The sequence below is a fragment of the Schistocerca nitens genome, chromosome 5 (assembly GCF_023898315.1).
Source record: "Schistocerca nitens isolate TAMUIC-IGC-003100 chromosome 5, iqSchNite1.1, whole genome shotgun sequence".
Lineage (NCBI taxonomy): Eukaryota > Metazoa > Arthropoda > Insecta > Orthoptera > Acrididae > Schistocerca > Schistocerca nitens.
The window spans coordinates 688,931,251-688,958,432 of NC_064618.1; positions in this window are offsets into that span (position 1 = coordinate 688,931,251).

Here is a 27,182-nt window from a genome sequence, read left to right on the forward strand (position 1 = left end):
CCTTTTCATTATTTCCTTCCACGCATCAAGCTGTAACTGTACATCTACCTCTTTATCACCCCATATTACCATATTATCTGCAAAAATCATCTTTTTTTCTTTTACTATATCTTTAACTGCCCTATTCATTCCCTCCATCACAACATTAAAAAGCGCAGGAGATAGAATACTTCCTTGCTTAAGTCCTTGTCTTATTTCGAAGTATTCATAGTTCCCCAATGGTGTTCTAATTCTACAATTGTGGCCTCTGTACATTGTCTTTATAACATTAATGTATCCACCTTCTATATCTATCTTCTTCAGTTCTTCCCAGAGTCTTTCCCTGTCAACTGAGTCATATGCCTTTTCTATGTCTATAAAAACCATTATCACCCTTTTGTTATACTCCCAACTTTTTTCCATGAGTTGACGGATAGAAAATATCAGGTCGATCATGCTCCTTCCTTTCCTAAACCCATGCTGTTCTTCACTCAGCTCCTTTTCTATCTTTTCATTTATTCGATTTAGTAAAATTCTTTCAAAAATCTTGGCTGTATGACTCATGAGGGTTATTCCTCTGTAGTTTTTACAAAGTCTTTTATTGCCTTTCTTGCCTCCTGTTCTCCAGTCGTCAGGTATTTTACTATTTCTCCACATGCTTGATAGTACTCTATATAGCCACTGCATTCCCACTGGACCTGCTGCTCTTATCATGTCCACTGATACTTCATCAGGTCCTGGGGCTTTCCCCCCATTCATCTTCTTCACAGCTTTTTCCATTTCTTCCCATGTAATTTGTCCTAATTCTGCTTCCCAGCTTCTCTCAATTTCTCCATTATTTGTTGTTTCCTCATGTACCTGCTCCTCAGCGTTTAACAGCTTCTTAAAATATTCTTTCCAGAGATCTTTTATATTCCCTGGATCTTCAATAATGGTACTGTCCTCTGTTTCCATCTTTACGGGTACTTCAGAAGCCTTCCTTTTATTTTTCATCATTTTATAGAACATTTTCTTATTGCTCTTCACATCTTCTTCAAGTTTTTTTGTAAACTCTTCCCATGCCTTTTTCTTTGCTGTTTCCACTATTTCTTTGCACTTCTTCTTTTCCTCTATATATCTTTTATGGTCTTCATTATTTTTAGTTTTCCACCATTTTCTCCATGCTCCATTTTTTCTTCTAACTGCTTGGATTGTGGTATCATCCCACCAACTTGTCTGTCTTACTTTTTCCTTTCCAGATGTTCTGCCACATACTTTTTGTGCTGCTTCAACTAAAGTGTCTTTGAATAAACTCCATTCTCTTTCTACATCGCAGAAAACTTCTTTTGGAAATTTTGGTGTTATTAATTCTCTGTACTTCTCAGCACACTCACTCTCCTTCAAGTTCCAATCCCGTATCCTCATCACTTTCTTCTGTTTTCTATTTTTCACACACTAATTCATTTTCAATTGTCCCACCAGTAATCTATGGTCTCCATCTGCACTCACACTTGGAATTACCTTCACATTTGTTACTTTCTCTCCCCATTCCCTATCTACTAAAATATAATCAATTACACTCTTTGTTCTTCCATCCCAACTGTATCTGGTGATAACATGACTTTCTCTCTTCATAAACCAGCTGTTTGCTATTTTCATTCCATTCCTCTGGCACAAATCCAGGAGTCTTTCCCCTTCTTCATTTCTGCCTCCATATCCAAAACATCCCAATACTTGCTCAAATCCCTTTCTGTCTTTGCCTACCTGTGCATTAAAATCTCCCATCACTATATTAGCACTCTCTATATGGTTTTCTAACACATTTTCAAAGTCCATCTTCTCTTCTTCGCTACATCCCACTTGAGGTGCATAAATCTGGATTACTTTTAGTGTTTCTTTTTGGAATCTCAGGTTTAAAGATTATGATCCTGTCTCATATATATCTCACATTTTCAATACAGCTTTGTACATTCTTATTCACCATCACTGCCACACCATTTCTACCAGACTTGTTATTCCCACTCCAGTACAGTTTTCCTCCTCCTCTCAAATTCTTCTCACCTTTTCCCTTCCACTTTGTTTCGCTTAATCCCAATATATCTAACTTCCTCTCTGTTAGTAAATCTGTCATTTCTTCCATTTTTCCATTGAGGGTTAATATAGTAAGGGTGCCAATATTTAGGTTATTTTTTAGTCCAGTTGGTTTCATCTTCTTGTACTGATGAATATCATCAGGTCTCCCATCATTTGCAACAGTACTTGAAGAAGCAGTGGGGTCAGATCCTGAGTGGTTCGTTCCGAGGCTCATCTGTGTTTTGAAAGCAATATATGAAGACTTTCCTACTGGCTTGCTAGGCCTAACGCAAGGAAGGATTTTCTGTTGGGGTTGTCTCCCTTAGCCTTTGGAGTTTCTCCTCCACCACAAGGCAGTGGTTCCCTTCTCATTTAATCCCCAGAAAGGAGGGTTGCCTCATCTGCCAGCTACGCCATTCCGAAGTCTTCCTTCTCCGCCGTCGCTGCCATTAAGGTCTTCACCCATAACCCTGGGCATGGGTTCCGTGTTATACCCCACGGGATTGGGTCCCTGCCTGAACTCAGCCATCCTAGCACTCCGGCCTACTGAAGTGTAGGGTGCCCACCCCCGCGACGTGGACGTGCCAGACAGGAATTACCCCAGTGGAGGGATAGGGAAGGGCACCCTACCTCCCTGGAGCCAGGTTAATGATTGTGTATGGTGCCACAATCAAAGGGCAAAGAGAATATAAGCTTTCGAAATGTTGTGCTACAGAAGAATGTTGAAGATTAAGTGGATGGAACAGGTAAATAATGAGACAGTACCAAAAAGATTTGGGGAGACAAGAGTTTTGTAGCACAACTTGACCAAAAGAAGGGATCAGTTGATAGGACACATTTTGAGACATAAAGGGATCTACAGTTAAGTACTTGAGGAAAGAGTGTGTGTGTGTGTGTGTGTGTGTGTGTGTGTGTGTGTGTGTGTCTGTGTCTGTGTCTGTGTGTGTGGGGGGGGGGGGGAGGGTTAAAAATTGTAGAGGGGGATCAATGATGAATACCATAAACAGATTCAGAAGGATGTAGGTTGCAGTAGTTATTTGGAGAAGGAGAGTCTCACACAGGACAGAATAGCATGGGGAGCTACATCAAATCAGTCTTAGGACTGAAGGCTGCAACAACACAACACAGCATTTTTAAACTGTGATGCATCTGATTATGGTTTGAAATTTGGTGAAAATAAACATTTTTTGATTTCATAAATGTCATGATACATCAGAGAACCATATGTCAGGGATGTCACAAATTTTCCGTTGACAATGCTCACATGCATTGTGTAATTCATTTGGGAGACTTGTTGCTATTGTGTTTTGCCTTTGACTGTAGATGCCATAGACTTATCCATGTGGACATTTGTCTTGTTGCAAACAAGCCCATTTCATGATTCAAGGTATGTGGGATGACTGAAGAATCCTGCATGGGTGAGTAAACAATATATATGTCCATAAAAGTTCTAGAGATATGGCAGTGGGTAGGAGGAAACATTTTGACCTTTCACAGCATTGAATATGGCTTTCCTGAATCTGTTAATTCTGTATTCAACTCTCAGTGATGAAATACTGGTCAGTGTAAGCAGTCCTAATCAATGAAAGAAGTAATATCACAGAACAATATACTGCAGTTTCAACAGGCCATGTTCCTGCCATTTTCATAATGACACATCCTGGTAGATGTTTGTACTTCTTACATGAGATGTAAAACAATCTTTTCAGAAACAGCCAACTCTCAAATATGATTTCTGAGAGAGAAACCCATTTCATTATCATTTCTTTTATCTAGAATGTAAATTGTATTACACCTATGTACAATGTGTGGCTGAACTGTATTGCTAATTATCTGTGTTCCAGGTAAGTGTTACAATTCTGAGGAATTTGAAATTTGTTGTTGTATGCTACCTTCACTGTTTTCATGACCAGAAATTTATCTTATTTTGTTGATTTACTGGCACCACTCACATCCTATTTTCCATAGTTTCACTCACTACTTTCCTATGGCATAATATATTGGGCAATGTAGCTAAGATTAAAAAAGTAATTATCCTGAAGAAACATGCTGTAAGAATGTTGTGTAAAGTTGTTAGCTGAACATCTCATAATAGCCATTACAGGACACAGACGTGTAGGTCTGCATTGTGTCATCTGTAGCCAAAGAGAAGTGTTTGTGTGTGTGTGTGTGTGTGTGTGTGTGTGAGAGAGAGAGAGAGAGAGAGAGAGAGAGAGAGAACAAACACATATAGTGTTGATAATCTGATATTCAGTAAGTGTTATATGGTGAAATTTTCACTTCGTAATTTATTCCTCAAAACAACAAACAGAACTTTTGTAGTACACTACATAAACATCTGAACCATTGTGTTTTCATTATGACCATGTCAGATGTACTCCAAATGTTGTTTAGTGAATTGTTTTCCAATTAAATTCATTCAGTTTCCCTAACTTTTATATAATAATAAAATGGCTATAAGACATAGATTTTATTAGAACAAGTCATTGATCAACATTTCTGAATGAAATGTAGATGACATAACTATTGTCAAGTCAGCTAAGAATATCCCTGACACCTAGCAGGGCTGTTGCCAGCTTTCAGCTGCATTGTGCTAATGGCCTCAGGCAAAACCAATAGTCATCTACATAACTTCAACAGCACTGATGAATTGCCTTGGAGACATTTACAGAACCATGTTACCAAGGCAGTTGCATGAAGATGCTATTGCCAGCTCGCTGCAGCTGTCAGGGATCTTCTTACACTGACTCAACTATGTCAAACATAAACATTCAATATGTTTACAATGTGTGTTACTTAAAATTTGATGTTGGAACACATACATAAAAGAAGGCTGTACTTAGGCAAGCTTTCAGAGACAGTGGCTCCTACTTCAGACAGAAGGGTTGAAGGGCTAGGGAAGAGGGGTGAAGGTAAAGGACTGGAGACGTCTATGACAAAGGGTAGATTTCAGCAAAGTCACCCAAAATTGGAGGCCAGGCTAAACTTAACCACATAGGATGAGAAGGAAAGGGTATTCGTGTTCTGCCACCTGAATAGATATTTTATCTATTCAATTAAATTATTTTGTCAAAAATTGATTCTTTTCATTGTTAAAATTTGAAGTGGACCATTAAGAATTACAGCTCCTGGTATTTGCTGATGCAAGATGCATGTAGTATTTGCTGATGCTAGGTGCCTTTATAGCTTTTTTAAAAACTATATCATGAATATATCCTGCTCCATTTCTTTGTTTTGCTCTTATTCACATATGTTCTAACTTCCAGGGTTTGCAAAAACAATGTCAGAGATAGCAGCTGTAAAATTTTCTGAAAGTGGTTTTATATTAGATATAATTGCCACAGTACCATTAGAGCTCTTTGTTAGAGCTGTTTTTTCTGGTAAAAATAAAAGACTGGAAGATATTGTAATGTTAAACAGAGTGATAAAATTAAAAGAGGTGAGTTGAATTAGTTCTTCCATTTATGAGTTACTGTGATAACAGATGGCAATTAATGTAAAAGAAATGGTTTTACATTCTACAGGTACTTCGGCAGCTAAGCCAGATGGAGAAGAAATTTAATGTAAATGTTACACTGCTGAGATTGTTTAAATATCTTCTCCTTTTATTTTTTGGCTCTCTTTGGTTGGGAGCATGTCTTTATATGATAGCATGTGGAGATGAGTAAGTCCAAAAAAGAAAACAGTTACATTTTACTCACATGCAAATAAGTGAGACCATTGTTAAAAATTAGATGTTTTTATATACTACACATTATTTTATTAATTAATACTGCACTCAGTACTTTTATGGAAGTACTGACTGTAGCTGTGGCAGTAAAAAGAATAAGCGATGTCATAAAAGATTTCTTAGTTACAATCAAGTCCAGGATGGAATAACAACAACATAGAAAGGATAAATTGCTACTCACCACACAGAGGAGGTGCTGAGTCATCAACAGGTCTATCATGCCTTAGAACTCAGAGATGACAGTGGACATGTGTGTAGGAGTTATGCTCATATGAATGTGTGTGTGTTTTTCACTTTTGATGACTTAGTCTGAAAGCTGAATATTTCTAGCATTATTTTTCATTGTGGCTGCCTGTGACTCAGCAACTCCTCTATATGGTAACAATCTATTATTTCCAAGAAATGTTAGTTAATTGTTTATTTAGCCATAAATGATTTACAAAATGATATCAGACATGTCTCCTTTATTGAAATAAGGAAACTATTGTTTTTTAAATTAACTAATTCATGCATACAGTAATATTATGTTATCAAAATATACATTAACACTGCCATTACTTATCTGTATCACATAACTGGTCAATGCCAACACTACACATGCACACTACATTATGCTACACTCCAATTCTGGCAACAGGACGTTGATGATACTTCTGACATTCTATTGAATTTTCACAGTGTTCCCTTGGCCTGTCTGAGAAAGCTGTCACAAATCTCATTGCTATGAAAGAAATGTTGAGGTCAAGAGAATGGAAAGAGGATAGAATATTCAGTTAAAGATCCTGGACATAGAATTTTACAATAATGATTACTGAACCATGGCAGTTTACTGCAGAATGGCAGTTGTTTATAGTTAAATAACTAGCTGAGTAACTGCCATTACTTGAGTATGTATTTATTTCAGTTCCAGTAGTCAGTCTCATTCTTCCCCTCTCTCCTTGTGCATCTCCTCCCACACCTCTCTCTTTATATCAGCTACTCTGTTCTCTCTTTGCCCATCTCCTCCTGCTGCTCTCGCTGTCTCTTTCCTTTCTATGTCCACCCCCCTGCCCCCTTCCTTACTGTTCACTTCCTCCCCACAGTTATACAATTTTGTAGGAACATTCAGCAGCATATGTGGATAATGCTGCTAAATGTGTTGAGACTAGAGTTAGTAGCAAAGAAACAGTAAATTTAAACATCATGTTGCCATCCTGATGCAACAGTTTTACTGCATGAACAGCGAAAATGTAGTAAGTGATGAACTCTTTCCTTTCATAATTTCTATGGGGCTTCAAAGTGAGAAACATTTTTGTACAGGTTTGAAGTTATGTGTAAAATTTGTTGTAAGTCATTAAGTAGTCTCATTGTCAAATATTGGATAATGCACATAGTAGCCAAACACTGAGGTGACCTACTATGATTGTGTTGGACCTTCTTTTGCATAGTGCAACAACTTGATGTGGCATGGAGTCAACCAGACATTGGAAGCCCCTCCAGAAATGTTGAGCTGTGCTGCCTCTGTAGCTGTCCATAATTGCAAAAGTGTTGCCAGTGCAGGATTTTGTGCATTAAGTAACCTCTCAATTATGTCCTATAAATGTTTGCTGGGGTTCATGTTGGGTTATCTCAATGGTCAAAGCATTCACTCGGATTGTCCAGATTGCTCTTCCAACTATCCATGAACATACTGTATTTACACGAATCTAAGCCGCACTCAAATCTAAGCCGCACCTGCAGAATGAGACTCTTATGAAGAATCCACAAAATCAGTGTCATCACTGTTGTTAACTGGCATAGGTGGTTGGAGCTAAATACAATGAACACCATTTAAAAACATGGTAACTACTTTATTATTCATAAATTTGAACAAGCATATTAGAACAAGTCACATCAACATTAAAGCCAGAGATCTTGAGAGATAAATATTGACAAAGAGGTCCACACCTCAGTCTGCTTACATAGGAAAGTCGTGCTTGTCCAAAAATTGATCCCATTCAACTTCATTATTTCCAAAATTCAAAGTTATTGCCTTTGTAGTTGCCACAAGTCGAAGACTAAATAGCTTTTTCAAAGAGTAAATATTTTCCCTAATTCACATAATATTCTTCAAATCAGCATTCTTCCTCTGGGTTCAGGCTCTCTTGTTACCAAATTTTATCAGAATATGTTCAGTGGGTTAGTAATAATAAATTTAAATGACATGCATGAAGCGGCATTTTTTCTTTTATCTCAGTGTTTATAATGTCATATCCCTTGAACTACATGCTGTACAGTGATGTTGTTGTTGTTGTGGTCTTCAGTCCTGAGACTGGTTTGATGCAGCTCTCCATGCTACTCTATCCTGTGCAAGCTTCTTCATCTCCCAGTACTTACTGCAACCTACATCCTTCTGAATCTGCTTAGTGTATTCATCTCTTGGTCTCCCTCGACGATTTTTACCCTCCACACTGCCCTCCAATGCTAAATTTGTGATCCCTTGATGCCTCAAAACATGTCCTACCAACCGATCCCTTCTTCTAGTCAAGTTGTGCCACAAACTTCTCTTCTCCCCAATCCTATTCAATACCTCCTCATTAGATATGTGATCTACCCACCTTATCTTCAGCATTCTTCTGTAGCACCACATTTCGAAAGCTTCTATTCTCTTCTTGTCCATACTAGTTATCGTCCCTGTTTCAGTTCCATACATGGCTACACTCCATACAAATACTTTCAGAAACGACTTCCTGACACTTAAATCTATACTCGATGTTAACAAATTTCTCTTCTTCAGAAACTAATTCCTTGCCATTGCCAATCTACATTTTATATCCTCTCTACTTCAACCATCATCGGTTATTTTACTCCCTAAATAGCAAAACTCCTTTACTACTTTAAGTGTCTCATTTCCTAATCTAATTCCCTCAGCATCACCCGATTTAATATGACTACATTCCATTATCCTCGTTTTGCTTTTGTTGATGTTCATCTTATATCCTCCTTTCAAGACACTGTCCATTCCGTTCAAATGCTCTTCCAAGTCCTTTGCTGTCTCTGACAGAATTACAATGTCATCGGCGAACCTCAAAGTTTTTACTTCTTCTCCATGAATTTTAATACCTACTCCGAATTTTTCTTTTGTTTCCTTTACTGCTTGCTCAATATACAGATCGAATAACGTTGGGGAGAGGCTACAACCCTGTCTCCCTCCTTTCCCAACCACTGCTTCCCTTTCATGCCCCTCGACTCTTATAACTGCCATCTGGTTTCTGTACAAATTGTAAATAGCATTTTGCTCCCTGTATTTTACCCCTGCCACCTTCAGAATGTGAAAGAGAGTATTCCAGTCAATATTGTCAAAAGCTTTCTCTAAGTCTACAAATGCTAGAAACGTAGGTTTGCCTTTTCGTAATCTTTCTTCTAAGATAAGTCGTAAGGTCAGTATTGCCTCACGTGTTCCAACATTTCTACGGAATCCAAACTGATCTTCCCCGAGGTCCGCTTCTACCAGTGTTTCCATTCGTCTGTAAAGAATTCGCGTTAGTATTTTGCAGCTGTGACTTATTAAACTGATAGTTCGGTAATTTTCACATCTGTCAACACCTGCTTTCTTTGGGATTGGAATTATTATATTCTTCTTGAAGTCTGAGGGTATTTCACCTGTCTCATACATCTTGCTCACCAGATGGTAGAGTTTTGTCAGGACTGGCTCTCCCAAGGCCGTCAGTAGTTCTAATGGAATGTTGTCTACTCCCGGGGCCTTGTTTCGACTCAGGTCTTTCAGTGCTCTGTCAAACTCTTTACGCAGTATCGTATCTCCAATTTCATCTTCATCTACATCCTCTTCCATTTCCATAATATTGTCCTCAAGTACATCGCCCTTGTATAAACCCTCTATATACTCCTTCCACCTTTCTGCCTTCGCTTCTTTGCTTAGAACTGGGTTGCCATCTGTGCTCTTGATATTCATACAAGTGGTTCTCTTCTCTCCAAAGGTCTCTTTAATTTTCCTGTAGGCAGTATCTATCTTACCCCTAGTGAGACAAGCCTCTACATCCTCACATTTGTCCTCTAGCCATCCCTGCTTAGCCATTTTGCACTTCCTGTCGATCTCATTTTTGAGACGTTTGTATTCCTTTTTGCCTGCTTCATTTACTGCATTTTTGTATTTTCTCCTTTCATCAATTAAATTCAATATTTCTTCTGTTACCCAAGGATTTCTATTAGTCCTCGTCTTTTTACCTACTTGATCGTCTGCTGCTTTCACTACTTCATCCCTCAGAGCTACCCATTCTTCTTCTACTGTATTTCTTTCCCCCATTCCTGTCAATTGTTCCCTTATGCTCTCCCTGAAACTCTCTACAACCTCTGGTTCTTTCAGTTTATCCAGGTCCCATCTCCTTAAATTCCCACCTTTTTGCAGTTTCTTCAGTTTCAATCTGCAGTTCATAACCAAGAGATTGTGGTCAGAATCCACATCTGCCCCTGGAAATGTCTTACAATTTAAAACCTGGTTCCTAAATCTCTGTCTTACCATTATATAATCTATCTGATACCTTTTAGTATCTCCAGGATTCTTCCAGGTATACAACCTTCTTTTATGGTTCTTGAAACATGTGTTAGCTATGATTAAGTTATGCTCTGTGCAAAATTCTACAAGGCGGCTTCCTCTTTCATTTCTTCCCCCCAATCCATATTCACCTACTATGTTTCCTTCTCTCCCTTTTCCTACTGACGAATTCCAGTCACCCATGACTATTAAATTTTCGTCTCCCTTCACTACCTGAATAATTTCTTTTATCTCGTCATACATTTCATCAATTTCTTCATCATCTGCAGAGCTAGTTGGCATATAAACTTGTACTACTGTAGTAGGCATGGGCTTTGTGTTTATCTTGGCCACAATAATGCGTTCACTATGCTGTTTGTAGTAGCTAACCCGCACTCCTATTTTTTTATTCATTATTAAACCGACTCCTGCATTACCCCTATTTGATTTTGTATTTATAACCCTGTAATCACCTGACCAAAAGTCTTGTTCCTCCTGCCACCGAACTTCACTAATTCCCACTATATCTAACTTTAACCTATCCAATTCCCTTTTAAAATTTTCTAACGTACCTGCCCGATTAAGGGATCTGACTTTCCACGCTCCGATCCGTAGAATGCCAGTTTTCTTTCTCCTGATAACGACGTCCTCTTGAGTAGTCCCCGCCTGGAGATCCGAATGGGGGACTATTTTACCTCTGGAATATTTTACCCAAGAGGACGCCATCATCATTTAATCATACAGTAAAGCTGCATGTCCTCGGGAAAAATTACGGCTGTAGTTTCCCCTTGCTTTCAGCCGTTCGCAGTACCAGCACAGCAAGGCCGTTTTGGTTAATGTTACAAGGCCAGATCAGTCAATCATCCAGACTGTTGCCCCTGCAACTACTGAAAAGGCTGCTGCCCCTCTTCAGGAACCACATGTTTGTCTGGCCTCTCAACAGATACCCCTCAGTTGTGGTTGCACCTACGGTACGGCCATCTGTATCGCTGAGGCACGCAAGCCTCCCCACCAACGGCAAGGTCCATGGTTCATGGGGGAATGTACAGTGATATATCTGTGTAAATACATTCAGCAGCATATTTGGATACTGTCAGTGAAATATGTTGCGAATAGAGTTAGCAGCAAAGAAATAATAAAGTGAAACATCATGCATGACGTGGCAATTTTTTTGCACATCAGTGTTTATGATGTCATATCTCTTGAACTATGTGTCACACAATGATATACAAGGGTAAGTCAAAAAGTAAATGGACTTTTGCAATTTCTCACCATAGGACCTGTTAACAGTGCTAGTATCCAGGGCTGAAGTAGTGTCATCTGCAGCAATTCTATACAATGTGTCACCCTTTTTCCTGTGTTAGCCATTGTATTGTCGAAGACTGTGAAACAGGGCAACTCCATTGTCGGTCTGTACCACAGAGGAAATGAGGGCAGTGATTTGATTTTCGTTTATGAAAGGTGTTAAATCTGTGGAAATTATTCATTGAATGCAAGTGCAGTAAGGTGGCAGCTGTTTATCACAAATCATCTATGACTGGATAGAGTGCTTCAAAAAGGGAAGAAGTTCTCTATGTGATGAGGAAAGTTCAGGCAGGCCATTGATGTCAACAACTTAGGACATTTGGGAAATCACTGAGGTTATTGTGAGGGAAGCAGATTAATTTCAGTCGATGAAATTGTCAATACTTTACGCATCAGTCATGGTTCAGCACATTCCATCTTGCGCTACAGCTAAATTTTCAGAAATTGTATGCAAGGTGAGTACTGAAACAATTGTCAGTGCAGCATAAGGGGCAAAGGATGGATAGCTCTCATAAATATTTGGCCCATTATCATCAAGTGGAAGATGTACTTTTACAGCAAATCATTATTGTAGATCATGAACAAAAACTGTAAGACTGCGAGCTAGCTTTGGAAGCACCCATCATCACCATAAGTTAAGAAATTTAAATGCCAAAACTGTGAACAGTGAGAACTATTGTGATATGTTGCTAATTAAACTGAAACCTGCAACCAGATCCAAACATCACAGAAAACATTGAAAAGGTGTCATCCTGCAGCAAGATAATGGCTTGGTCACACTCTGTCAAACAGATGGCTGAAAAAATATAGGAGCGGGGATTCAAATCTCTGGAACAGCCACCATACAGTCCATACTTGACTCAGTGATTTCCATATGTTTGTACCATTGAGCTCAGGGGAAGAAGATTTGCTACCAATGCAGATGTCATAGATAAGATAGAAATTGGTTAGAGGTGAAATCAAAAACATTCTTTTCCAACAGAATCAAAAAGCTTGTAAAACATTGTACAAAGTATGTTGAAATGCAGTGAGGTTATGTTTTAGTTTTCTATCATTAGAATAAATATTCTTTTCTCAAAGCCTCTTTGCTTTTTGACTTATCCTCTTATTTTTCTATATTTAGTGGCATATGTAGATACTGGCTGTAAAATAGGTTGTGAATAGAGTTAGCACTAAAGAATTAATAAATTTAAATGTCATGCACAGTTTGGTGTGCACCTCATTTTTGATGCTATCATATCTCCTTAACTATGTGTGGTACCGTGATACAGTATGTGCATTTAGCAGTATATATGGACACTGCCTGCAAAATTTACTGTGAATAGAGTTGGTAGCATAGAAGGGGCAGTTTTTTATGCCTCTCTTTATTTTTGATGTCATATCCCCTGAACTATGATAGGTAGGGCCTTCTCCACCCCCCTCACCCCCCACCCCCACAACAATTGTTACTGGACAACAAAGAATGTAAGTACCAAGTTTGGTTGAAATCAGTCTAGTGATTTAGGAAGAAATGTGAAACACCCACATACATATGTCCATTTCTATAATGTGTATGGAAGGTAACTTTTGCCACTCCCGAATCTGTGTTGTCTAAATAACTTTGATTTTGTAATGTAAGTTATTTAGTTATTTATTATCTAATTATTGGGACTTTAGCTGTCTATTTAACCACCTGGGGCAATTTATTGTACAATTTTATTCACTTGTAGAAAATGCTGTGTAGTGTTACTTGTTTGTTAACTTCTGGTAAATTCAATAAGTGTAGTCCAAACAAGTCAAACCTAGCTTGAATGAAAGACATGTCTTTCCATGCTGCTCCAACTTAATGCTATATAGTGGTTGATAGTGATGGTACGACAATCTCTCAGCAATTCATGACCAGATGTTTTCAGTTTCTGAGAGAGCTGAAGAATGTGCTGGGGAACAGTTAGCATCCCCTGTATCATGGCAGATCAGGACAACATGCGCATAATGCAATCTTACCTTTTTTTTACCTTGAAGATAAGGTACAACCACCTGCCTTAGCACACGAGAAATGTAACAGCTACAGTCCATAATACCAGCTAGGTGAACTAGAAGTGATGGTGTTGTGTACACAGTTGCATCCCATACCATTAACCAGGTCTTGACGTACGAGACAATAAAGAATACAGTCTGCAAATGTTTGTTCTCCTTGGAGGCTCCACACATGTCCATTGTGAAGCTGTACAAAACTACAACTCGTCTGAAAGTACATGTTGACAGTCTTGTCTCCGGGTTGTCACTGGGGTGCATCAATGTTGAAGCAAATGTCTGCTGGCTCTTGTTCCATGATCTTGAATATGTGCTGCTTGTGAGACAATTACTGATGTTATTCTCTATGTTCATAACAGATTTGTAGATATACTCACATGGTGCAGTGAGAATGTCCAGCTTTCTAAATAGATGTTTATAGAGAGCTCAGTTACCAGTTTCAATTTTTATTCTAATGACACTTTTTGTTATGCAGACTGTGTCCTGATATTGTGCATGGAACCTGCAAACAATAGTTCCATAGCTGAAGATGATTGGTTGATTGATTTTGGGGGAAGGGAACCAAACATCAAGGTCACCAGTCCCATCAGATTAGAGAAGAAAGTAGGCTGTGCCCTTTCAAAGGAACTGCCCCAGCATTTACCTGAAGTGATTTAGGGAAATCATGGAAAACCTAAATCAGGATGGCCGGAAACGAGTTTGAACTTCCATTCCCCCAAATGCCAATCCAGTGTGCTAAACACTGCACCACCTCACTTGGTGTGAAAGATGAAGTGCATACACAAACAGTGTGTAGCTATAAATCATTGTCCATTACACACTGATGTGAAGCAATAAGGAAACAGCATGCTAACGACATTTTCTGTGCTAATGCATTTGCTTGTTCATTCCACTAAAAGTGAGAGTTAATATTAAATCCTAAAAAATTGATGTTTGTTATGCAGTCTATGAAATATTAACCTGAATTTAATGTTACAGATTTTTCCTCTTAAGGTGAAATTCTTGCTGCTTGCTTCCCATATGTTCACTGTAAAATTATTGTATGATAGTCAGTTGTAAACATTCTTTGGCAATTCATTTGCTTTCTCTACTAGTGGTTCTGGTATTTTGTGTGTGATTATGGTGTTGCTTTCATAAGCAAAGAATAATTTCTTTCCATGTCTAACATTGTTTGACAGTCAACAACATGAAATAGGTATATTGTAACTCACCACATAACAAAGGTATGAAGTGGCAGACAGGCACATTCAAAATAGACTGTATCAGTTATCAGATTAAGTCATTCATCAGATGTAGACATAATACAGACACATTCACAACTGTCATACAGGACTACTACTGACCCTGCCTGCATCTGAGTTTGCCATGGGTAGTGATCTTGCCTGGGGCAGATAGTGAGGTGCAGTTTTCTTGTTTCAGCACTGCTAATTCTGCTTGCACAGTGTCAGTGTTGGTATGTAGTTATGATCCAGTGATAGATTTTGGTGTGGTCTGCACCAGTCAATTTAAAGTGCTCATAAATAAAAAAATTATTTGACTTAAAAACAGTGTAACCAGTACATGTCACCATTTCTAAAAAAAAGAAAACTGCTGAAATTTGGTCATAAGTAAACAGAAAATAATTCAGTGTTCAAATGTATTTATAGTTTTATTGTAGTAACCTCTTTTGCACAGAAGCACATGACTACATCCGCAGTGGCATTATGTCTGCATCTCCACTAAAGTGCAGTAATTGTTCTGGATTACTTACAATGTAACCAAAATATTCTGTATGCATGTGGCCACCATTATTTGCCACATCATTTTTTTGGATCTTAAAAGAAAAACACTAATTCAAAAAGAAAATACCTTAATTAAAATAAAAGTAAACAACAGCAGCAGTAATATCTGCCTTTAAAGAGCATTTGCATTAAAACCAGTTGTCTCCACCAGGCAGCATACAAATGGAATGTTTAATGTAGTATAGAAACACACACACAAACACACACACACACACACACACACACAGAAAATCACTTTGGATGAGCCTGATTATATGTCTCTGAGACTTCCATTGTATTCTGTTGACTGTAATAAAAAAAATGAGTATGACATCCACCTGAGGGGACCATCCAGCCCATCAACTCACACCTTGCCTAATGCAACTTCTTCAAAATGGTGAAAGAAGAACTCAATCAAATCCTGTTATGTATTCTCTATGAGTGGTGGACAAGACAGTTGATTTATACTGGGTGTCTCTCCTAAGAGCCATCATGTACATTTTGTCTGATGTTTTGGCAAATATCTGCAATTTAATTTTTGCAGTTTGTAGGTGGAATCAGCACAAACAAATACTGTTCATCACATTTTTCATGTGGTGCCAAGTGTCAATGTAAAACATCACTTTGCTTCCCTTTATAAACAAAATTATTTTTAAAGTGAAATTTTAATTCCCATTGGATAGATTGGTCCAAAATTAGTCTAGTTCAATATTTGTTTTATTGGTATGTATTAACAGGGACAGTGAAACATGAAGAATAACTAGTACTCGAGCAGCCAAACACTGCCCTGGTCCACACCGACTGCTATTGCCATGCAATAGCACTGTTCAATCTCTGCTAGAGGACTGGTTATTCTACGTATTTTACTGTCTCTGTAAATACATATCAGTAAAACAGATATTGCAGTAAAACTAATTTGGTATTGCACTATTAATTTGCAGGTAAATTTATGCTTTAAAAATAATTTTGCTTGTAACAAGAAACAAACCAACACTTTCCATTGACACAGGGCGTTGCCTGAAACACATGATGAGCAGTATTTGATTGGGCTGACTCCACAAAGACATTGCAAAAGTGAAAGTGCAAATATCTGTTAAAAATGAGAGAAAATACATCTGATGGCTCTTAGGAGAGACACCCTATATTTGAAGAGCATGTGACACAGAATCAATTTCAACCACATTTTGAACATACATGACTAATTATGTGTGTAAAAATACTGTGGGGTAGTATATTTCTAGTATCTATGAAATTGTGGATGGGGGTGGAGTTGAGAAGATATGACACATAAAAATAGTCAGTACAACTGACATTAATATTGAACTGATAATTTTTGTGAGTGCTAGGCTCTTAGGTGGCAATTGTGATGATATTTTACACATAGTGGTAGGGTTGGCAGGATGAGGGGGATGCAAATATACAGTGACATAAGAGCATATCTCTGTAATGTCACAATTCTTGGCACACATATGAGTTACTATATGAAAACAGTTTTTGTAACAGTAAGACATACCTAGAATTGCAATATATTAGGGTGGATGTGAGAAGGCATGAAGTAAGGGCATAACTCCAAAATGCTGGCAGCAAATACAACCAAATTTGGTAAATAGGTAACTCAGTATTGGTATATAAATACTGCGGGACTCATAAGATACCCCACTGCACCCAGCAGTTGTAATATTACCCTCCCACACATCACTATTAAAGTTCTATGTCTCTGCAAAAAGTTAAGAAAACTTTGAGAGGCATAAGATATACAAAAGAAGAAATTTTTACTTATCTTCATTATCTCATAGTTGGTGGCTCCAAGTCTTGTGTATAGGGTACGTCCTTGAGGCTGTAATTCTTATAACATTGCGGGTTCTTGTTGAACTGAATAACTGATGAAGATTTGCCTTTGTTATTAATATCTTTTTATTTTACCCCATGCTTTTATATCACACCAACTTAACAATTCCACTTCAGAACATGAATTCACATTGTTATTCACAAGATTAGAAATTCGTCTACCTGCATCAGTAGCATGCCCGCAACTACTCACATTCTGCAGTATACACAATATTCCAAAGAGTTTACAAAGCAAAAGAGTTTACAAGCTTTCTTGACAAAAAAAGAATCATCAACAAGATATAACATTATTTTATAAATGAGTCCAGGAATAAATTTAATAATTCACATTATATTGTGCAGTTAATAATGTGAATTTTAAGTGTACCAGAAATTTTGTAATTTCAAATATTTTTAAATGAAGTGTAATTTTAACTGTACATACAGAGAACTAACAAATTAATTTATTTTTACATATTTTAGCCCAAAACATAGCACACCATATAAAAAATCAAATGAATTTAATTCAGTTGAACATCCGAGAATGTTCAACTACACAAGAATCAATAGTAGATGTGGTATCGATTATTTCTATTCTATATATATAAAAGATAATGTTAGAGGAGTGTGACCCATTACACAGGGAGAGCAGGAATAAGAAGATGTAACATGTAAAAATGTTCAGAAATGAGCTGTTGGTATTTATTTCCTACATTTAGTTGACTTGAAACACCTTAAAAATATGATTTGTGGTCTGTCTTATTTTTGTAGTACACTATGTCAATCAGGGTATGAGAATAAGCTACATGGTGAGCCAATAAATATGTCAGAGTGTTTTCAATGTCTGCTTGTGTCTGTGTATATGCGGATGGATATTTGTGTGTGTGCGAGTGTATACCCGTCCTTTTTTCCCCCTAAGGTAAGTCTTTCCGCTCCCGGGATTGGAATGACTCCTTACCCTCTCCCTTAAAACCCACTTCCTTTCATCTTTCCCTCTCCTTCCCTCTTTCCTGACGAAGCAACCGTTTGTTGCGAAAGCTAGAATTTTGTGTGTATGTTTGTGTTTGTTTGTGTGTCTATTGACCTGCCAGCGCTTTTGTTTGGTAAGTCTCATCACTTTCTTTCTTTTTAGATATATTTTTTCCACGTGGAATGTTTCCCTCTATATATATATATTGTCATAATTTTTTGCTCAGAAAACAAGGGTTTATAGTGTGCCTTATATGATGAGCCTGTAATTACCCTAATAGCTTTCTTCTGCAGTAGAAGGATGTCATGCACACAACTGGAGTTTCCCCATAAAATGATACCATAGGTTATTATGCTTTGGAAGAATGAGAGAGAGGATATTCTAACATAATTTTTAGGTATAAAATCCATTAGTCACCTTAAACAGATAGATTACCCTAGACAACTTACCACTAAGATACTTGACATGTTGACCCCAAGGTAATTTGTCATCCAAATATACTCCTAAAAACTTAACATATCTAGGATCATCAGATGATAGCTTGTCTTTTAGACTAAATACTATCTGCTGCTTCCCCCATGAACCATGGACCTTGCCGTTGGTGGAGAGGCTTGCGTGCCTCAGCGATACAGATGGCCGTACTGTAGGTGCAACCACAACTGAGGGGTATCTGTTGAGAGGCCAGACAAACATGTGGTTCCTGAAGAGGGGCAGCAGCCTTTTCAGTAGTTGCAGGGGCAACAGTCTGGATGATTGACTGATCTGGCCTTGTAACATTAACAAAAACGGCCTTGCTGTGCTGGTACTGCGAACGGCTGAAAGCAAGGGGAAACTACAGCCGTAATTTTTCCCGAGGACATGCAGCTTTACTGTATGATTAAATGATGATGGCATCCTCTTGGGTAAAATATTCCAGAGGTAAAATAGTCCCCCATTCGGATCTCCAGGCGGGGACTACTCAAGAGGACGTCGTTATCAGGAGAAAGAAAACTGGCATTCTACGGATCGAAGCGTGGAATGTCAGATCCCTTAATCGGGCAGGTACGTTAGAAAATTTTAAAAGGGAAATGGATAGGTTAAAGATAGATATAGTGGGAATTAGTGAAGTTCGGTGGCAGGAGGAACAAGACTTTTGGTCAGGTGATTACAGGGTTATAAATACAAAATCAAATAGGGGTAATGCAGGAGTCGGTTTAATAATGAATAAAAAAATAGGAGTGCGGGTTAGCTACTACAAACAGCATAGTGAACGCATTATTGTGGCCAAGATAAACACAAAGCCCATGCCTACTACAGTAGTACAAGTTTATATGCCAACTAGCTCTGCAGATGATGAAGAAATTGATGAAATGTATGACGAGATAAAAGAAATTATTCAGGTAGTGAAGGGAGACGAAAATTTAATAGTCATGGGTGACTGGAATTCGTCAGTAGGAAAAGGGAGAGAAGGAAACATAGTAGGTGAATATGGATTGGGGGGAAGAAATGAAAGAGCAAGCCGCCTTGTAGAATTTTGCACAGAGCATAACTTAATCATAGCTAACACTTGGTTCAAGAATCATAAAAGAAGGTTGTATACCTGGAAGAATCCTGGAGATACTAATAGGTATCAGATAGATTATATAATGGTAAGACAGAGATTTAGGAACCAGGTTTTAAATTGTAAGACATTTCCAGGGGCAGATGTGGATTCTGACCACAATCTCTTGGTTATGAACTGCAGATTGAAACTGAAGAAACTGCAAAAAGGTGGGAATTTAAGGAGATGGGACCTGGATAAACTGAAAGAACCAGAGGTTGTAGAGAGTTTCAGGGAGAGCATAAGGGAACAATTGACAGGAATGGGGGAAAGAAACACAGTAGAAGAAGAATGGGTAGCTCTGAGGGATGAAGTAGTGAAGGCAGCAGAGGATCAAGTAGGTAAAAAGACGAGGGCTAATAGAAATCCTTGGGTAACAGAAGAAATATTGAATTTAATTGATGAAAGGAGAAAATATAAAAATGCAGTAAATGAAGCAGGCAAAAGGGAATACAAACGTCTCAAAAATGAGATCGACAGAAAGTGCAAAATGGCTGAGCAGGGATGGCTAGAGGACAAATGTAAGGATGTAGAGGCTTGTCTCACTAGGGGTAAGATAGATACTGCCTACAGGAAAATTAAAGAGACCTTTGGAGAGAAGAGAACCACTTGTATGAATATCAAGAGCACAGATGGCAACCCAGTTCTAAGAAAAGAAGCGAAGGCAGAAAGGTGGAAGGAGTATATAGAGGGTTTATACAAGGGCGATGTACTTAAGGACAGTATTATGGAAATGGAAGAGGATGTAGATGAAGATGAAATGGGAGATAAGATACTGCGTGAAGAATTTGACAGAGCACTGAAAGACCTGTGTCGAAACAAGGCCCCGGGAGTAGACAACATTCCATTAGAACTACTGATGGCCTTGGGAGAGCCAGTCATGACAAAACTCTACCATCTGGTGAGCAAGATGTATGAGACAGGTGAAATACCCACAGACCTCAAGAAGAATATAATAATTCCAATCCCAAAGAAAGCAGGTGTTGACAGATGTGAAAATTACCGAACTATCAGTTTAATAAGTCACAGCTGCAAAATACTAACGCGAATTCTTTACAGACGAATGGAAAAACTGGTAGAAGCGGACCTCGGGGAAGATCAGTTTGGATTCCGTGGAAATGTTGGAACACATGAGGCAATACTGACCTTACGACTTATCTTAGAAGAAAGATTAAGAAAAGGCAAACCTACGTTTCTAGCATTGTAGACTTAGAGAAAGCTTTTGACAATGTTAACTGGAATACTCTCTTTAAAATTCTGAAGGTGGCAGGGGTAAAATACAGGGAGCGAAAGGCTATTTACAATTTGTACAGAAACCAGATGGCAGTCATAAGAGTCGAGGGGCATGAAAGGGAAGCAGTGGTTGGGAAAGGAGTGAGACAGGGTTGTAGCCTCTCCCCAATGTTATTCAATCTGTATATTGAGCAAGCAGTAAAGGAAACAAAAGAAAAATTCGGAGTAGGTATTAAAATTCATGGAGAAGAAGTAAAAACTTTGAGGTTCGCCGATGACATTGTAATTCTGTCAGAGACAGCAAAGGACTTGGAAGAGCATTTGAACGGAATGGACAGTGTCTTGAAAGGAGGATATAAGATGAACATCAACAAAAGCAAAACGAGGATAAAGGAATGTAGTCAAATTAAATCGGGTGATGCTGAGGGAATTAGATTAGGAAATGAGACACTTAAAGTAGTAAAGGAGTTTTGCTATTTAGGGAGTAAAATAACTGATGATGGTTGAAGTAGAGAGGATATAAAATGTAGACTGGCAATGGCAAGGAATTCGTTTCTGAAGAAGAGAAATTTGTTAACATCGAGTATAGATTTAAGTGTCAGGAAGTGGCTTCTGAAAGTATTTGTATGGAGTGTAGCCATGTATGGAAGTGAAACATGGACGATAACCAGTTTGGACAAGAAGAGAATAGAAGCTTTCGAAATGTGGTGCTACAGAACAATGCTGAAGATAAGGTGGGTAGATCACATAACTAATGAGGAGGTATTGAATAGGATTGGGGAGAAGAGAAGTTTGTGGCACAACTTGACTAGAAGAAGGGATCGGTTGGTAGGACATGTTTTGAGGCATCAAGGGATCACAAATTTAGCATTGGAGGGCAGTGTGGAGGGTAAAAATCGTCGAGGGAGACCAAGAGATGAATACACTAAGCAGATTCAGAAGGATGTAGGTTGCAGTAAGTACTGGGAGATGAAGAAGCTTGCACAGGATAGAGTAGCATGGAGAGCTGCATCAAACCAGTCTCAGGACTGAAGACCACAACAACAACAACAACTATCTGCTGAGTTTTATTTTCAGCAAGCAAAAATCCATTTGCTTTAAACCAGTTGGATGCTTGAGCAATTGTCTCTATAACACAAGTTATAAGGCTATTGACATCAGTACTGCTGTTCAGAAAAGTTGTATCATCTGCATATAGTACAGTTTTTGATTTAATACATGACGGCACATCGTTAATCATTATTAGGAACGGGAAAGGGCCCAGTACAGATCCCTGTGGGACACCTACCTTAACTAGTTCTACACTGGAAAATTCTTTGCCAACACAGCTTACTTACGGTTCTGTAAAAAGCATCTTAAGCTCTAACACCATTGAAGTCCAATTTTTCAAGTAGTAGTGTATGTTCTACACAGTGTGTGATTTGTGCTTTTACCAGTGGGGGGGGGGGGGGGATGTCTTAGGGGTTTAGTATAATTACATACGTTACTAGCTTGGACCATGGCGTTACCCATAGTTAAACAGTTATTTATAAATAGATGTTAATGCCGAAACTCACTATTCACGCGTATGCACTATCAGAAAAGTCATCCATTGTTATATCTTTCAAAGTACATTATAGGTAAAGCTTATTTACAAAATCATCTACATACAGGTATACGATGGGAATTCAAAAAGTAAAGGCACGTTTGTGAAAAGCTGTACTTATTCTGATGATAGAAAACTGAAACATGCGTTATTTTCCTATGTAACCTCCCTGGACTTCAATGCAGTTTTCCCGACGTTTTACGAGTTTTTTTATTTCTTCAGAAAATACGTTTTTCAGTTGCATCTGTAACCAATTCTGCACCGCAGCAATGACGTCTTCATCACTTTCAAATCTTCTTCCCTGTAGTGCTTCCGTTAAGGGTCCAAACATGTGAAAATCATTTGGAGCCAGGTCTGGACTGTATGATGGTTGTTCCAGCACCTCGAATCTCAACTCCTTTATTGCGTTGGCTGTCCATTTAGCAGAATATGGGCGAGCGTTATCTTGCTGCAGGATGACACCTCTTCACAGTTTTCCACGACGTTTGGATCTGATTGCAGGTTTTAGTTTCGTACGCAGCACATCACATTCACCATACAATACAGACCTGGCTCTAAAGCCTCGTTTACGCTGGGGCGGCGTCTTGCAATATTGTGGCATGCTACGGAAATGTGGCGTGCGTCGTCTTGTAGCATGCTACAACAGGCAACATCTTGCGGCGTATGTTGCATGCGGCAGGTTAATTTATACCAAAGCAAGAGAATTTGTGCCACACGTGTGTCGGTCTTGCAATATAAAGGATGATAAAGTATCGCAGCGGCAGCCTACTTGGTACTTGCACATGCAGCTAACAACGGAAATGAAAGCCAAAGGAAAAGAAAAGGATGGTGGAAGAGAAGAGTATTTAAAGAATGTCCATGAAATAGTATCCTAGGAACTAGAAGCAGACGATGGTGCATTATTTAGTAAAGTGTGCTTTCGTCCCAGGCGCGTTAGTCCGCGCCATACCCTTGCCAAATGGTGGCCTAACGGTAACTGTTCACACAGGCACCGGGCCGGTCACCACCCTGTCTCAGGGCCCGGGGTGGGACTTTCAGCCCCCAGCTCACCCAACTCTGCGGTACGACTGCTCCGGTATGACTGCCACACTACTTCCCTCGCAAGCTCGCAAGTAAACGGATGATGCACCTTAGACGAAAGCAACAATGACAACATGAGAATGATGATTTAGTTCTAAATGTTTTGAAATGCTTAACTACTACATAACACTTTTTCAAAATTAATAAGCAAACATATTAATAGTATTAATAGTAAGACCATATTAAAAACTTCCAGTGTTCGGCACCACAAATTTAAATTATATGTCAAGTTTTACTCCAGTGCGTGGGAAATAAACATCCCAGGTTGGGATGCATAAACTACAGCCAGAGGAGGGGATGGTCTGATGCAGAGGGGGGAAATCCCCCCCCCCCCCCCTGCAAATCACACACAGGTTCTACACAGTAAAAGACTTTGCTTAGGTCACAAAAAGTGAATTGAGCAAAGTCTTTATCATCAAATACTTGATGGATGTATTTTACAACAGCATCTATTGCATCAATTGTTGACATGTTTTTCCTAAAACCATATTGAGATCCACTAATAATTCCTATATTATCCAAGTAATCAGATAATTGTTTGTAAATTGTGCATTCCAGAACTTTAAAAAAAAATGTGGGACTATGGATATTGTCCAATAACTTGAGGCTGAGTCTTTATCCCCTTTTTTATAAACTGGAACTACCCTAGACAGTTTAAGCTCATCACGAAAATATCTTTCAGCTAGACATTTGTTTGTACAGTGTCTTAAGGGGTACACTATACTGCATATGAATTTCTTCAGTATGTTACAGGATAAGTCATTTATGTCTACACTGTCTGCTGATTTTAATTGTTTCACTATTATTAATACAAAATCTGGTGAGACCTCAGAGAAACTGAAGATACTTGTATTTGTTGATGATCTACAATTATTTTTTGAAAGTAACTATGATGAGCTGGTTTAGGGTTTAGCAGTACTCCTTCCTACTTCTTCAGCTGATTTAACAAAATAATCATTGAATTTTTGGGGAGAGATATTAATTGTAACATTTCTTTCATCTTTAGTGACACTATTTATTATATATTTTCTCATGTAACATATTTCAGTAAACTTAGCCCTATGTTTAGAATAGCCATTATACCTGGAAATATTATTTTACATATCTATATTCTCATGTACATGACTATGAATACTCTTCTATATATACCATTATGTGTTGTGGAACCATCAACTCACATAACCTTGTGCACAATATTCCCCCTCCAATACCTGACAGTTCCCACATTACCTTAAACTGTACTCTTTCTGTTTGTGTTTTTGTGTTTCACTGTGTGTATGCATATGGGTAGTCATGTAGCCTGATTCTTTGGCCAGCTTATGTAAAATTAGTTGAAGGTTATAGAAAACCATTGAAATTGAGGACTTCAGCAATAGAAGTGTATGCATATGGACAGATGGTCACATTGTTTACCATGACTCCTTAAATTAGTCATAACTGTACAGTCATAATCGGTCACATAAATACGAATATGATAGGATAGTTTAAGAGATTATAAATAGATTACAGAATAGTTGAAGATTTTAAGGGAATTTGGTGTAGGAAAACTAACGTGGAAGTAACATCAAACCCAACTCAGGAACTGACGGTCATTACTCTGCCCGTTAACACAGAGTGTTAACGTCCCTGGGGAACAGATGTGACTTCACCTGGATACCATGGATCTGACACTACCCTCACTTGATTATTTATGAACCAATATTTCTGATTAACTTTCATGTGAAAGTCTCCCCGCAACAAAACAATTACCATTTTTTTTACGTAACCCAACATTGGGTAAAGTCGTTTTGTGTTCTAACCTTTTCTGGATAAGTTGGAATTCTTTCCACGAGTCATCCATAACCTCAGTAATTTCTCGATCTACAATTAGCTCAAAAGGTTCTGCCAGACTGTTCATACTTAAGGTATCTAAGAAAGCTAGTTTCTCTTTAACATTTCGTCCTACGTCATCTATGCGAGTGTTGATGCCTGCAATCTGCGATTGGACAATAGGGATCAGTTTGCTTGCCTTTCAATGGTATCATTTAAGGTGTGTAATCTCTGTTTCACTGTGTCAACTTCTCATTAAATTCAGACTCTATATTGGTACACTTGTCCTCAATGTCAAATTCTAGTTTTTTGGTCAAATTTTGTAATTGCTCCTCCTGTCTTTGGTTAAATTCCATAAATAATTGATTAACATGAGTATTTAAAGAACTGGATAGTTCACTCTTTAAATCTACTTTCAGATTCTCGTCTTTATTATTCAGAGTATAAAATTCAGTCTTTAGCAGACTTAAACCTGTTGCCTGATTGTTTAATATTTCCCTTTGGCTACTTAAAACCTCACTCTGAGCATCTAATTTGATGTTTAATTGGAGAAAGGAGGAGTTGCCTCATTAATTAGGAACTGTCATAAATTTAAGAACATAGACATCCATAAATTTTGCCTAGAACAGCATATGGAAGCATGTACAACAGAATTAGAATTTCACAAAAAATCCTTCATAATATTAAGTGTATATCGATCACCTGCGGGTAACTTTAATCTGTTTGTAAACCACTGTGAAGCTGTACTGGCCCATTTAACAAAAAAAAAAAAAAAAAAAAAAAAAAAAAAAAAAAAAAAAAAAAAAAAAAAAAAAATAGTGGTTGATGGTGATTTCAATGTAGGTTTCCTTAAAGACTCTCCCAATAAGAACTTATTTGAGTTAATAACACTATCTTTCAACTTAATTCCCACTTTAAAGTTCCCCACTAGGGCAGCCACTTGCTCACAAACAGCCATTGATAATATCTTTATAGAAAAGTCCAATGAACAAAATTATATTACAAAACCAATAGTCAATGGCCTCTCAGATCATGACATGCAGTTCTTTCTGTTAAATGTTAATACTGAACAGGATATAAAATCTGTTAAATCTGAACTCAAGAGGGTAATCAATAAACCAAAAATTGATTATTTTAGGACACTCCTCAGAGACATTCACTGGACTGATGTTTACAGTGCTCATGGCATGAATGAAAAATATAACACTTTTGCTAATAAAGTGCTTACCTTATTCGAACACTGTTTTCCCCCAAAACGTACCAAGGTTAGAGCAAAGTCTACAAAAAGCCATGGATTACTTGAGGAATAGGGGTATCTTGTAAAACAAAAAGAAAACTGTATCTGTCAATCCGAAACAGTTCTGATGTTGATGCTATAGCACATTACAAGAAATACTGCAAAATATTAAAGACTGTAATACGGATGTCAAAGCAAATATATTGCAAGGAAAAGATAGTCATATCAGATAACAAAATAAAGACAATATGGGATATAGTGAAGGAGGAAACCAGTAGAACCAGACATGAAGAGGGACAAATGGCATTAAGACTAAATGATACATCGGCAACAGATGTGTATAGTGTTGCAGAACTTTTTAATAAACATTTTGTAACTGTTACCGAAAAGATGGGGTTGTCAGGTTCCGTAGATGCTGCTATGGAATACCTCAGACCAGAAATTTCAAGCAACTTCCATAATATGAATTTGACCCTCACTACACCAACAGAAATAATTTCCATCATAAAATCT